General features: G+C 42.9%; 1 protein-coding gene across 1 annotated transcript in view; it reads left to right on the top strand.

Moving 5' to 3' along the window:
* The window catches only part of b4galnt4a (beta-1,4-N-acetyl-galactosaminyltransferase 4a), a 450051-nt gene that overhangs the window by 151302 nt on the left and 282676 nt on the right, over positions 1 to 16073 (top strand). The gene's annotated exons all lie outside the window — the stretch shown is intronic.

The raw sequence follows: 16073 nt of genomic DNA, 5'->3' as shown, positions 1-16073 counted from the left end.
TCTACTTCTTTCTTTCTCTCTCTTTCTCTCAATTCAATTAAATTTGCTTTATTGGCATGACGTAACAATGTACATATTAAAAAAAGCTTATTTTGGATATTTACAATATATAAATAAAAATGAGAATCAAAATTGTCAACGGGACAACAGTAACAACAATAACAAAGGGTCACAATAACCATACATTCAACAATAACAATAAGCATACAGTAGAGCACATGTGCAGGTTGATTGGTCTGTCAGACACTGTCCCTCAACTTATGGCAGGCAGCAATGTAGTGCGCTGCCAACCCACAGCTCTCTGCGTCCTCCCCCAACAGGACGGGTAGCCTATCCTCATTAGAGAGGTCTTTGAAACCTTGAATAAGGGTTTTAAATTTGGGAAAATGACACTCTCTAATTGTTTTATATTTTTGACATTTTGTCAGGAAATGCAGCTCCGTCTCAGGTTCAGCTGTTGTGCAGTGGTTGCACAGCTTTTCCTCTACAGGGAGTCAGGTTTTCCTGTGTCTACCCTTCTCAATGGCAAGGCTGTGCTCACTGAGCCTGTACTTTGTCAAGGTTTTTCTAAGGTTTTGATCAGTAACCATGGTCAAAATATTTAGCCATGGTGTACTGTCAATTTAGGGCCAGATCTCTCTCTCTCTCTCTCTCTTTCTCAATTATTCATTTTTTTCAATCCAATACACTTTATTGACATGGCAAGTTAAATTCATTTATTTTCAAAGTGCACATATAACAACAATGATTGAGCTAACAGTAATAATAATAATAATCATAATAACAGTAGTAGTAGTAGTAGTGGTAATGATATTAACATTAACAGCAATTACATCAACAATAGTAAGGATAATAGTAATGAAGAAAGGTAATAGTATTAGGATACTTTTAACATGACTGAAAAGCCACATGGCTTGGTATGAAAGCCAAAACAAAACAAACTTACATACTACTGTTACATTGCATTTTTCACTGGATGTCGCTCAGGTTGTGGCAGGATGCCACATACAGTGGGGCAAAAAAGTATTTAGTCAGCCACCAATTGTGCAAGTTCTCCCACTTAAAAAGATGAGAGAGGCCTGTAATTGTCATCGTAGGTACACTTCAACTATCACAGGCAAAATGAGAAAAAAAATACAGAAAATCACATTGTAGGATTTTTTATGAATTTATTTGCAAATTATGGTGGAAAATAAGTATTTGGTCACCTACAAACAAGCAAGATTTCTGTCTCTCACAGACCTGTAACGTCTTCTTTAAGAGGCTCCTCTGTCCTCCACTCGTTACCTGTATTAATGGCACCTGTTTGAACTTGCTATCAGTATAAAAGACACCTGTCCACAAACTCAAACAGTCACACTCCAAACTCCACTAGGGCTAAGACCAAAGAGCTGTCAAAGGACACCAGAAACAAAATTGTAGACCTGCACCAGGCTGGGAAGACTGAATCTGCAATAGGTAAGCAGCTTGGTTTGAAGAAATCAACTGTGGGAGCAATTATTAGGAAATGGAAGACATACAAGACCACTGATAATCTCCCTCGATCTGGGGCTCCAAGCAAGATCTCACCCCGTGGGGTCAAAATGATCACAAGAACGGTGAGCAAAAATCCCAGAACCACACGGGGGGACCTAGTGAATGACCTGCAGAGACCTGGGACCAAAGTAACAAAGCCTACCATCAGTAACACACTACGCCGCCAGGGACTCAAATCCTGCAGTGCCAGACGTGTCCCCCTGCTTAAGCCAGTACATGTCCAGGCCCGTCTGAAGTTTGCTAGAGAGCATTAGGATGATCCAGAAGAAGATTGGGAGAATGTCATATGGTCAGATGAAACCAAAATATAACTTTTTGGTAAAAACTCAACTCGTCGTGTTTGGAGGACAAAGAATGCTGAGTTGCATCCAAAGAACACCATACCTACTGTGAAGCATGGGGGTGGAAACATCATGCTTTGGGGCTGTTTTTCTGCAAAGGGACCAGGACGACTGATCCGTGTAAAGGAAAGAATGAATGGGGCCATGTATCATGAGATTTTGAGTGAAAACCTCCTTCCATCAGCAAGGGCATTGAAGATGAAACGTGGCTGGGTCTTTCAGCATGACAATGATCCCAAACACACCGCCCGGGCAACGAAGGAGTGGCTTCGTAAGAAGCATTTCAAGGTCCTGGAGTGGCCTAGCCAGTCTCCAGATCACAACCCCATAGAAAATATTTGGAGGGAGTTGAAAGTCCATGTTGCCCAGCAGCAGCCCCAAAACATCACTGCTCTAGAGGAGATCTGCATGTAGGAATGAGCCAAAATATCAGCAACAGTGTGTGAAAACCTTGTGAAGACTTACAGAAAATGTTTGACCTCTGTCATTGCCAACAAAGGGTATATAACAAAGTATTAAGATACACTTTTGTTATTGACCAAATACTTATTTTCCACCATAATTTGCAAATAAATTCATTAAAAATCCTACAATGTGATTTTCTGGATTTGTTTTCTCATTTTGTCTGTCATAGTTGAAGTGTACCTATGATGACAATTACAAGCCTCTCTCATCTTTTTAAGTGGGAGAACTTGCACAATTGGTGGCTGACTATATACTTTTTTGCCCCATTGTATTTGGCTGCCAAAACTGCACATTTTGGTTTTTCACCCAATAAATATTAGTTTTTTTCTTCAAATTTTATAGTTTCACATTTTTTGTAATGAATGCTAATTTTGTGAAAGAAAGATTATCTTAGGTCTGAGTATTTTTAACAGTGTAATTGGAAATGCAGCTCTCTCTCTCTCTCCTCTCAAATCCTCTCTAATGCTGTCTTCTCCTCTCCCTCCTTCTATGCCTCTCCCTCTCCATCAGAATTGTACAGGAATGATTATGGTCAATGATGATGATGGTGGATGATGCTGATAATGATGGTGTCATCACCACAGTCTCGGGTGAAAGTTCTAATGTCTAATACACCTTGCTACCTCTCAGAAAGACTGGAGTCTGCTCAACTGGTTTTCCTCACTCATGCTTTCCATCTGAAATGTTTCCTTTCTCCCTATCCGACCTCTCTCCTCATCGCTCTCAGACAATTGGACGTGTCATAAAACCGCTATGCCATCTGGGAAGGCGCCGCTCCACATCTCACCGCTCTCTCATCTCTCTTCTCTCTCTCTCTCTCTCCCTCCCCTTTTCATTTTCATCTCTAACTAATGCTCTCATGAGGTTTGCTGTTCACCCAAGTGCAGGGAATCTCATCAGGACTCCATGCAGCAATCACGAGTCCAGATCTTAATTGTCGTGAAACAGTGCCGCTCTGTTCTCTGTGTACCTTCCTATAACCACTTAATTATTTTGATTTACCACCAAGTAGAGGGGGGCTTCAGTCTATTGCCATGGAAAATATGTAAAAGGGTGATTCTGAATGTGTCTTTATTTTCTAAAAGTTCCCTGGTTTTCATACATCTTTGTTGGAGTGTTCCTAGAATCAGGAGGGAATAGTTTCCAGAATTTAGCAACTGTATTATGAATCAGACGATGATGCAATCAACAGCACATGTGCTATATGTGATGAGTGGCAGTGGAATAATACTCTTTGTGCAATGGGTGGGTCCAATCCTGAACGCTGATGGGTTAAAACCGCATTCCAGCCCAGTGTCTATTTCACAAGTTACCACTGGCTAAATCAAATCAAATCAAATAGTATTGGTCACATACACATATTTAGCAGATGTTATTGCGGGTGTAGTGAAATGCTTGTGTTCCTAGCTCCAACAGTGCAGTAGTATCGAACAGTTCACAACAATGCACACATCTAAAAGTAAAAGAATGGAATTAAGAAAAATATAGATATTAGGATGACCAATGTTGGAGTGGCACTGACTAAAATACAGTAGAATAGAATACTATATATAAATATGAGATGAGTAAAGCAGTATGTAAATATTATTAAAGTGACTATTGTTCCATTATTAAAGTGACCAGTGATTCCATGTCTATGTATATAGGGAAGAAAATATATGGTGTTAAAAAGCCTATTTACTCTGTTCCATCTGACTGCACCATCCACTGTCTCATCAGCCCAGCCATTCAATTTATAAACTTGATCTCCACCATGAAAAGCATCTAGACATTATCTCCCATTTCTTTAAGACTAGCATTTGGTTTTCAACAGCGGATATTTGTATAAATCTTGCTGTCTGCTCCTCCGAAATTTACACATTTTTATTAAAATTTGAAATTCGATCCGGTCTCCAGCTGTCCGATAATAATGAATGTGTTGGGAGTCAGAAATAGACAGACAGGCAGCTTTCCTCAGCCAGTCGAAATCATTAATCAGCTGGTATAATTTGTATGGATATATACAAAGAAATGTCAATAGAAAACATGTACAATGAAACAAAATACAGCTAGTTTGCTCTCTTTCCAGCTTCAGTTTGAAGTGATTGTGTTAGCTGTGTTGTTGGCTAGTGCCTCTAAACAACAGTGTCCTGATAAGAGAGCACATTTTCTATGCCAGGCGAAATCGAGCATCATTTGCACATTGTTATGGATGTATCTAAATAAATGTCACTAGTAAACAGCTTAAACAAATGCAAATGCAGCTACTTTGCTGTTATTGTGGCTACCCTGTTTGAAGTGACTGTACAGTGAGTTAACCGTAGTTGGCTAGCTAGCAAGCAAGGGATAAGAATGTTGACAGCCAGTATGGCAATAGAACATTTCGAACGAACAACTGGGTCGCGTCCATAGATACAGAACAAAAAGACTTAACAACTGTGTCACCTCTCTGGCAACCGAACCGATAGAACAATCGAGCAGCCGGCTTACCTTAGATTTGTGTCAAAATCAAAATAACATTTTTCATGAAAATATGTAAATAATTGGAATATGTTTGTAACCCGTTGAATACAAGTGGCAATGCCCTCGAAGCTGACTTTTGGAGGATATATTGGCACGGTTTGCCACCCGTTCCAATGTATCCTCCAAACATCGGCTTCTCGGGCATTGTCACTTAACTATGTTTCTATCTGCTCTGAGTAGATATCTGAGATTGGTTCTTGGTAGTGTAGCTCACAAACAATTTTGTGCTTTGACCTTGTCCTTGAAAGCCAATGTTTCTGAGCTTCCATTAGGGAAACACTGCACTGTATTAATGTTCATTCATTGTAATCAATAAATATTGTACATTACAGTATTGCGATACATCTCTTGACCCCTGCTTGTAATTGACGTCTGGCGTCACAGACATAATCCATAGATAAAAGTCAGACTTCTGAAATCATAGACATAAGTCATAAATGGAAGTCACACACTACAGGAGTCACAGACGGAGGTCACAGATGGAGGTCACAGACGGAGGTCACAGACGGAGAGCACAGACAGAGGTCACAGACGGAGGTCACAGACGACGGAAGTCAGAGATGGAGGTCACAGACGGAGGTCACAGACGACGGAAGTTAGAGACAGAGGTCACAGACGGAGATCACAGACGACAGAAGTCAGAGACGGAAGTCCTAGACTACTGAAGTCTGACATAAATCACAGACTACCACATCACATACCTGAAGTTGCGTCAAAAGTCAAAATGTGTAAATCACAGACTACTGAGGTTACTGACAAAGTCACATACTACTAGGGTCACAGACAGAAGTCACAAATGGAAATCACATACCGTTAAAGTCATATACTGAGGTGTCATACTACTGAGTGGGAACAGTTCATTAGCTAGGGCACATTGTTTAAATAGAAGTTAAAATTATGTCATTTGACGCCTGGGCTCACATCTAGCACAGGGAAATAGTGACTGAGGGACTGTAGTAAGGAGAGAGAAAATTATACGCTCACTTCCTAAAATCAATTTAACTCAAAGCTTTTGGAAATACGCTTGAAGTGATAAGTACTGGAGGAGTGGAAGGTTTTTCTCTATGAGTTTTTCTCTTTTTTAAACCTGACTTTTTTTATACTGTTCTTCTATGTTCCAATCCAAGTAGAGTTTTCAGCACGACTCATACAGTACGCTTTAACTGAAGACATGCTTCACTACTGTACTGAACATACTTTACAGTATGTGCTGTATATACTGTATGGGTCTAATGCATTTAAGTGCACTGAATTACATGAATTTAGATGAGTAAAACACCATAACCAGCTGAGACATAAAAGCAATGTTCCCCGTGTAGAGTACATTACACCAAACCAACAGCAATGATTTATTATTGTGTACATCTTCCTTTGCAAGAGGACAAAGGTCATTCTGATTCATGCATTTTACTGTATATCACTCTGTTCTATTTGGAGACATCACGATTAAGAGTGCACATGTAGGAGGCATTATGTACTCCGTGGGGATGTGTCTGTGCGTGTGAGTGTGTGTATGTCTATATACTGTGTGCATGCGTGTGTGTGTGTGTGTGTGTGTGTGTGTGTGTGTGTGTGTGAGAAGCTGTCACATTTAACTAGGAGGGATGTGTGAGTGTGTGTAAGTGTGTGCGTGTGCATGTGTGCTGTGCGTCAGTGAGGTTTACCCTTAGGACTCATCTATTATTAACACACCCATTTACCAGCTCTTTGTTCTAGCTACACTTCATCTTGGTGTGTGCATGTGTTTGTGCCTGCCTTAGTGCGTGCGTGTGTTTATAAGTGTGTGTGTGCGTGTGCATGTGTGTGTTTCTGAGGAAAGCACACACACATACACACTGATGAACTTTTGTTACCCCCCTATTCTAAGTTTCTTATTCAGTCAAGTGAACAAGACAACAATATTCAATCAATAACAGGGGAAACAACGCATCATTTATTCTTACACACTTTGCCATAAGAAAGGAAGAATGCTTCATCCTTACCTTTACCAATGTGTGCAATGATCCAGATCCAGATCCAGACTTTTTTTTTTAAAGGCTTCTAATATAACAATAGAATAGTGGGGAGGCTTATGCTGCCTACAAATGCTCCTATGAATATTGTATTTCCCATTTGTGAAGTCGTAAATACAACATAATTGTGTTCAAGTGCTTTTGAAGTTGGAACGATTCTTCAACCAATGAGGATTTAGCTAGCTGGATGAGCTAGCTAACATTGCAAAAAACAAAGTTAGCTAGCTTGCTAATATTGAAATGATGTTCTTACTAGCTACATTACCCACACTGTAAAAATGTGATATTGTCAAAAATGTACTTTTTTTGAAACAGTGATGGGTCAGTGACGAACATGAAATCAGATTTTCCCACTTGTAATTCTGGCTCGGAGGGTCATGCAGGCGGTTATTTCTGAACCTGAATTTCCACATTTCTGACCGCACTTGAAGGCAACACACAGTGATGAGTCAACACTGTCATGAATATGTTGGTTAGAGAGTGGCTCATGCATTCCAAAGGATTCTTCTTAATTAAGAACTGATTTCAATCAATTGGAGGGGTCTTAAACTGTACATACCAGACACTTTCTAAGAACAGATATTCCGATCGGACATTCCGATTGGTTAGAGAGCGTCTGACGCATTCCATCGGACATTGTTTTTATGAAAGGACATTCAATTGGTTTGAGTAACCAGTGACACAAGTTAACCCAACATTCTTTTTAGTTGGTGCACACTGGTCTCATAGGCTAGACGTAGCAGAACTCCCAAATCAGTACGATATGTTACGTTTGTTAGGGTTACACAAGACAGAAGATTACATAAGGCAAATATGAAAGAAGGGTGGTTGGTTAGGGTGGATGGCTGGACGTATAACATGAACGTAGCAACTTTGAAAGTACTTACTACTTTTTAGCTACATTGCAACTACCTAGCATGTTAGCTAACCCTTACCCTAACCTTAACGCTTTAACCTAACTCCTAACCCAAACCTTAACCCCTAACCCCAGGCCATAGCCACCTAGCTAATGGTAGCGTTAGCCATCAAGCCACCTAACTAACATTAACAACAACAAATTGGAATTCGTAACATATTATACGTATTGAAAATTGGTAACATATTGTATGAATTGCAATTCATAAAATATCATAAAAATTGTAATTCGTGGCATATCATATCATACAAAAACCAGCTTCAATCCCATCTGTCTTCCAATCAGCTGTACAATGTTTTTCAGTCTGGCTTCCGGCCCTTGCACAGCGCTGAAACGGCTCTGGTGAAAGTTACCAATGACCTACTAGTGACTGCAGAATCTGGATCACCTAACCTCCTCCTCCTCCTAGATCTCAGTGCTGCTTTTGAAACTGTTGACCACAACATCCTCCTGGGGCATCTTAAAATAAATCAAATCAAATGTATTTGTCACATACACATGGTTAGCAGATGTTAATGCGAGTGTAGCGAAATGCTTGTGCTTCTAGTTCTGACAATGCAGTAAAAACCAACGAGTAATCTAGCTAACAATTCCAAAACTACTACCTTATACACACAAGTGTGAAGGGATAAAGAATATGTACATAAAGATATATGAATGAGTGATGGTACAGAGCGGCATAGGCAAGATGCAGTAGATGGTATCGAGTATAGTACATACATATGAGATGAGTATGTAAACAAAGTGGCATAGTTTAAAGTGGCTAGTGATACATGTATTATATAAAGATGCAGTAGATGATGTAGAGTACAGTATATACGTATACATATGAGATAAATAATGTGGGGTATGTAAACATTATATTAAGTAGCATTGTTTAAAGTGGCTAGTGATACATTTTACATCAATTCCCATCAATTCCCATTATTAAAGTGGCTGGAGTTGAGTCAGTGTGTTGGCAGCAGCCACTCAATGTTAGTGGTGGCTGTTTAACAGTCTGATGGCCTTGAGATAGAAGCTGTTTTTCAGTCTCTCGGTCTCAGCTTTGATGCACCTGTACTGACCTCGCCTTCTGGATGATAGCGGGGTGAACAGGCAGTGGCTCGGGTGGTTGTTGATGATCTTTATGGCCTTCCTGTGACATCGGGTGGTGTAGGTGTCCTGGAGGGCAGGTAGTTTGCCCCCGGTGATGCGTTGTGCAGACCTCACTACCCTCTGGAGAGCCTTACGGTTGTGGGCGGAGCATTTGCCGTACCAGGCGGTGATACAGCCCGCCAGGATGCTCTCGATTGTGCATCTATAGAAGTTTGTGAGTGCTTTTGGTGACAGGCCGAATTTCTTCAGCCTCCTGAGGTTGAAGAGGCGCTGCTGCGCCTTCTTCACGATAATGTCTGTGTGGGGGGACCAATTCAGTTTATCTGTGATGTGTACGCCGAGGAACTTAAAACTTACTACCCTCTCCACTACTGTTCCATCGATGTGGATAGGGGGGTGTTCCCTCTGCTGTTTCCTGAAGTCCACAATCATCTCCTTAGTTTTGTTGACGTTGAGTGTGAGGTTATTTTCCTGACACCACACTCCGAGGGCCCTCACCTCCTTCCTGTAGGCCATCTCGTCGTTGTTGGTAATCAAGCCTACCACTGTTGTGTCGTCCGCAAACTTGATGATTGAGTTGGAGGCGTGCGTGGCCACGCAGTCGTGGATGAACAGGGAGTACAGGAGAGGGCTCAGAACGCACCCTTGTGGGGCCCCAGTGTTGAGGATCAGCGGGGTGGAGATGTTGTTACCTACCCTCACCACCTGGGGGCGGCCCGTCAGGAAGTCCAGTACCCAGTTGTACAGGGCAGGGTCGAGACCCAGGGTCTCAAGCTTGATGACGAGTTTGGAGGGTACTATGGTGTTAAATGCTGAGCTGTAGTCGATGAACAGCATTCTCACATAGGTATTCCTCTTGTCCAGATGGGTTAGGGCAGTGTGCAGTGTGGTTGAGATTGCATCGTCTGTGGACCTATTTGGGCGGTAAGCAAATTGGAGTGGGTCTAGGGTGTCAGGTAGGGTGGAGGTGATGTGCTCCTTGACTAGTCTCTCAAAGCACTTCATGATGACGGAAGTGAGTGCTACGGGGCGGTAGTCGTTTAGCTCAGTTACCTTAGCTTTCTTGGGAACAGGAACAATGGTGGCCCTCTTGAAGCATGTGGGAACAGCAGACTGGGATAAGGATTGATTGAATATGTCCGTAAACACACCAGCCAGCTGGTCTGCGCATGCTCTGAGGGCGCACCTGGGGATGCCGTCTGGGCCTGCAGCCTTGCGAGGGTTAACACGTTTAAATGTTTTACTCACCTCGGCTGCAGTGAAGGAGAGTTCATATGTTTTGGTTGCGGGCCGTGTCAGTGGCACTGTATTGTCCTCAAAGCGTTCAAAAAAGTTATTTAGTCTGCCTGGGAGCATGGCATCCTGGTCCGTGACTGGGCTGGTTTTCTTTTTGTAATCCGTGATTGACTGTAGACCCTGCCACATACCTCCTGTGTCTGAGCCGTTGAATTGCGATTCTACTTTGTCTCTATACTGACGCTTAGCTTGTTTGATTGCCTTGCGGAAGGAATAGCTACACTGTTTGTATTCGGTCACGTTTCCGGTCACCTTGCCCTGATTAAAAGCAGTGGTTCGCGCTTTCAGTTTCACGCGAATGCTGCCATCAATCCACAGTTTCTGGTTTGGGAATGTTTTAATCGTTGCTATGAGAACGACATCTTCAACGCACGTTCTAATGAACTCGCTCACCGAATCAGCGTATTCATCAATGTTGTTGTTTGACGCAATACGAAACATATCCCAGTCCTCGTGATCGAAGCAGTCTTGTAGCGTGGAATCAGATTGGTCGGACCAGCGTTGAACAGACCTCAGCGTGGGAGCTTCTTGTTTTAGCTTCTGTCTGTAGGCAGGGAACAACAAACTGGAGTCGTGGTCAGCTTTTCCGAAAGGAGGGCGGGGGAGGGCCTTATATGCATCGCGGAAGTTAGAATAGCAATGACCCAAGGTTTTACCAGCCCTGGTTGCGATATGCTGATACAATTTAGGGTTTCTTGTTTTCAGATTAGCCTTGTTAAAATCCCCAGCTACAATGAATGCAGCCTCAGCATGTGTGGATTCCAGTTTGCAAAGAGTCAAATAAAGTTCGTTCATAGCCATCAATGTGTCTGCTTGGGGGGGAATATATACGGCTGTGATTATAATCGAAGAGAATTCCCTTGGTAGATAATGCGGTCAACATTTGATTGTGAGGAATTCTAAATCAGGTGAACAGCAGGACTTGAGTTCCTGTATGTTGTTGTGACCACACCACGTCTCGTTAACCATAAAGCATACGCCCCCGCCCCTCTTCTTACCAGAAAGATGTTTGTTTCTGTCGGCGCGATGCGTGGAGAAACCAGCTGGCTGCACCGACCCGATAGCGTCTCTCGAGTGAGCCATGTTTCCGTGAAGCAAAGAACGTTACAGTCCCTGATGTTCCTCTGGAATCCTACCCTTGCTCGGATTGCATCAACCTTGTTGTCAAGAGACTGGACATTGGCGAGTAGTATGCTAGGGAGTGGTGCGCGATGTGCCCGTCTCCGGAGCCTGACCAGAAGACCACTTTGTTTGCCTCTTTTACGACGTCGTTGTTTTGGGTCGCAGGCTGGGATCCATTCCGTTGTCCTGGGTGGAAGGCAGAACACAGGATCCGCTCCGGGAAAGTCATATTCTTGGTCGTACTGATGGTGAGTTGACGCTGCTCTTATATTCAGTAGTTCTTCTCGACTGTTTGTAATGAAACCTAAGATGACCTGGGGTACCAATGTAAGAAATAACACGTAAAAAAACAAAAAACTGCATAGTTTCCTATGAACGCAAAGCGAGGCGGCCATCTCTGTCGGTGCCGGAAGTCAACAATTAGGAGAAAAAGGTGCTATCTAGAACCTAACAGGGTTCTTCGGCTGGCATAGGAGAAACCTTTGAAGAACCCTTTTTGGTTCCAGATAGAACCCTTTTGGTTCCAGGTATAACCCCATTGGGTTCCATGTAAAACCCTTTCCACCAAGAGTTCTACATGGAACCCAAAGGGTTCTACCTGGAACCAAAACGGGTTCTCCTATGGGGACAGCCAAAGAACCCTTTTGGATCCCTTTTTTTAATGTGTGTACGCCCTTCCTTCCTTCCCTGTCATCTCCTTACTCCTCTCCCCAATCTTCCCTACCGCCTCTCTCCCATTTTCCCTTTACTCCAAATGTCCTACTCCCTCTCCTGTCATCGTCCTCTACCCTCATCCCTCTCCTCCCCCCAGTCTCTCATCAGGTATGTGTGATGAGGTACAGCCTCATGGGACAGATCTGCCACATTCCCTGGGAGCGAAAGGCACACAGTCACTTTGTCTCATCCATATTCATATTCATAACACACAAAACACACAAAACTCACACAACACACACACACACACACACACACACACACACACACACACACACACACACACACACAGCTTAGTGGATCTTTAAGTAGTGTAGTGTGTCAGTTCGGGCCACCTGGAAAGTCCCTAGGAAGGGGTGAAAGGGTCAGGGGGATAGTAAAGTCACTCCTGGGGATGGAATTTAATTGCAACAAGGGAGATGGTCAGATACCCTAGTTGTAAAGTAAATGATAATTTTTCCAGTTACACTCTGGGTTTGAGGCAATGCAAAGCCGTTAAAACCTTAGCTATGATTTTAGGAGGGAGATAAAGGTGCATTTTCTCGCAGTGGAGGATGACCCATTTCCCAGGTTCTCAGGCGTGTGATAGAAGTAGAGAAGTGTGTAATTATTTGTGCTACAGAAATTACTCAAAGGAACATCCCTTCTTCTTCTCTCCCTCTTTTCTCCTCCCTCTCCCCACTCCTCCTCACTCTCTCCTCTAAACACAAGTAAAAGCTTTTAGAACAGGAGAGCACTTTAGCGTGGGTCTTTTAGCTGCTTCCCAAATGGTACCCTATTCCCTACATAGTGCACAACTTTTGAACAGAGCCCTATGGGGCTTGTTTCAAAGTAGTGCATTAAATAGGGATTAGGGTGCCATTTGGTGTGCAACCTTAGTAAAAGCTAATGTCCATTGGGATGCAGAATTAGTAAAAGCTAATGTCCATACTCTCACCTACCCTTTAGACATTGGTAACACCATCTCTCATCTCTTTCTCCCTATATAGCCAAATGCCCTCTTACTTAGCCTTCCATCCACCCTCTCAACTTCCATCCACCCTCTACCATTTCAAGACATAGGTAACAGCATTTGTCCTTTCGTTCACCCTCCCTCCACTAGTCTTTCTCTGTTCTCACCTCCTTACCTACATTATACATGGGTAACACCAGCCCTCATATCCTCGCCCTTCCCTTAGACATGTAGCCTAATGTCCTTTCTCTGACCCTAACTCTCCCATTCACATAATTTATCCATTCTCTCACCCTATTTATACCTCCATTAGATACAGGTAACACCACCTGTCCACCCTCTAGCCCTACCTCTTTTAGAAGTACTGTAGGTACAGTAACACCTCCTCTCACCCTACTGTACTTCACTAAATACACATCTCCTTTCCACCGACCTGATCTGGATATCGAGCCCAATGTCCTCACTTTCAGACTCAGGTAACACTGTATTTAAGAGAAAGAAGAATAGAGAAAGTGCATAAGCGAGATAAGTAGAGGAAGGAAAGGAAACAAAGATAGGAAGCCTCTCAAGACTATTGGAACACAGAACAACGCTCTAATAGTGGCAACGGGGCGGTATAATGACACAGAGAGGCCCCAGTAAATAAGGTCACGGCGAGCCACAGATTTACAACACGCTCCCGTTTGAAGCCGATTTTAATCATACTGGCGGGATTACAGCCGCTCGTAAAGCCAAGCAGTCAGCCTCATTGTTAACCTCCGATTGCTTTCAGAGCAGTAAATATGGCCGTCGAGGCCTTGCCAGATGCTTTATGGGAGAAGGGGGCGGAGCCTACCACCTCCAGCGCCCATCCTTGGCGTGATGGATAACAGAGAGGATGGAGCAGCTAGTAAATAAACGTGTGGTTCCCAGACAGAACGCAGACAGAATAGACTGACTGGACTGGGTGGAGTTCACAATGGCTTCCATTGATGTGGAGATCTGGGTCCTAAGCTCCACCTTTTTAGGTCCTTTAATCTGTGATAGAATACAATGCACAGTTACACTTTGTAATTTGCTAGGTGATTCAACACAAACCTAACACAAGAAAACAAAAACATCAGCTTACTTTTGTTCCTACTCCCAGGACATTAGCTAACTTATGTTCCTACACCTTTCCCACAAACTAATGAAATGTTACCAGAGCATTCACAATGCTGGTTTGTGGATTTATTAATAACTTATTGGTTTATTTATGTAGAGCTATTACAGTGGTGGCCTAAACTTGACCTAAATGTCTGAAATGCCCTAAATGCCTCCATATAGAGCTGGGTTTTGTTATCGATCAGCTGATTGGCTTGTTGGTTAAGTGAATGTAGATCTCCCATGAGGCATTTGGCACAGAGGTTCTACAGTACATAGCCTAGCCTTGAGTGTGTGCGTGACACAGGGTTTGCTTTGTGTCATTTTCCACAAGTGTGTTATCAAGCCCATTTAGGGCTCTGGGTTTGTTCAGTCTTCTGTGATTTGAAGTAAAGCACTTGTTCAGTTGCCAAGGAAAGGCTAGTAGCTATTATAGCCAGTCCATTCCCCGTTTTGGCTAAATGATATAACATGTTTTTAAAATGGGACTTTCCTCAAGTGTTCCTTCAGCCACGCAACCAGAATAGGGCTCAGGGTCCATCTAGACGTCTGTGATTTAGATTCAGTATAACAGTGATTTTGAGGCACCCTGGACTTGTTTAAAAAATCACAAGGCTGTACCGGTAGAGCTATTGTACCGCTGGGTCTTCCTACCTCTGGTTTATAGAGGTGTTAGTGAGACTGTCAAATCCCTCCCCAGGCGGTTCTAAAGATTACTTCTCCATATTAAATACAAAACCTTAAGTAGGTGAGCTCTCCTCATAGACAGAAAGGGACAGAAAGACAAAGAGAGGGTGTGGGAGAGAGTTGATAAACATTTCTTCTCCATATGACAAACGCACAACACCGTCAGTAGGTGAGCTCTCCTCAGAGACAGAGAGGGAGCGAGAGTGGGAGAGTGGGAGAGCGGAGGAGAGTGAATGAAAGAGAGATGGACAGAAAGACATGGCGAGAGAGTGAGGAAGATAATGAGAGAAGGTTGAAGATTTATCATCCATATTAAATATAACAACTTCAGTCTATGCAGAGACATAGATGTAGATAGAGTGGGATAGTGAGTGAAAGAGAGATGGAGCTACAGATGCAGGGAAAGAAAGAGTTGGTAAAGATTTCTACTTCAAATTACATGGAACAACAAGATTAATGTAACATGTAAAGTGTTGGTTTCATGAGCCGAAATTAAAGATCCCAGACATTTTCTAAATGCACTAAAAAGCTTATTTCTCTCAAATGTTGTGCTTAAATTACCACAGATGTCCCAAATTTTAAGGGAGCATGCAATTGGAATGCTGACTGCAGTCATGTCCACCAGAGCTGTTGCCAAATAATTGTAGGTTTAGAGAAATTGGCAGTACGTCCAACTGGCCTCACAATCGCAGACCACGTGTATGGTGTCTTGTGTGCGAGCGTTTTGCTGATGTCAAATCAAATCAAATCAAATTTATTTATATAGCCCTTCGTACATCAGCTGATATCTCAAAGTGCTGTACAGAAACCCAGCCTAAAACCCCAAACAGCAAGCAATGCAGGTGTAGAAGCACGGTGGCTAGGAAAAACTCCCTAGAAAGGCCAAAACCTAGGAAGAAACCTAGAGAGGAACCAGGCTATGTGGGGTGGCCAGTCCTCTTCTGGCTGTGCCGGGTGGAGATTATAACAAAACATGGTCAAGTTGTTCAAATGTTCATAAATGACCAGCATGGTCGAATAATAATAAGGCAGAATAGTTGAAACTGGCCAACCCAGACAGGATGACCACATCAGAGTACCCCATGGTGGCAGTGGAGTTATGGTATGGGCAGACATAAGCTACAGACAAAGAACACAATGGCATTTTATCAATTGCAATTTGAATGCACAGAGATACCGTGACGAGATCCTGAGTCCATTCATCTGCCGCCATCACCTCATGTTTCAGCATAGTAATTCAAGCCCCATGTCGCAAGGATCTGTACACAATCCCTGGAAACTGAAAATGTCCCAGTTCTTCCATGGCCTGCATA

Source organism: Oncorhynchus mykiss, chromosome 2 (assembly GCF_057628025.1).
Source record: "Oncorhynchus mykiss isolate SJ-2025 chromosome 2, ASM5762802v1, whole genome shotgun sequence".
In the NCBI taxonomy this organism is placed as follows: Eukaryota; Metazoa; Chordata; class Actinopteri; order Salmoniformes; family Salmonidae; genus Oncorhynchus; species Oncorhynchus mykiss.
Note: the sequence above shows the minus strand (reverse complement) of the source record. Positions and strands in the feature narration are given on the sequence as shown.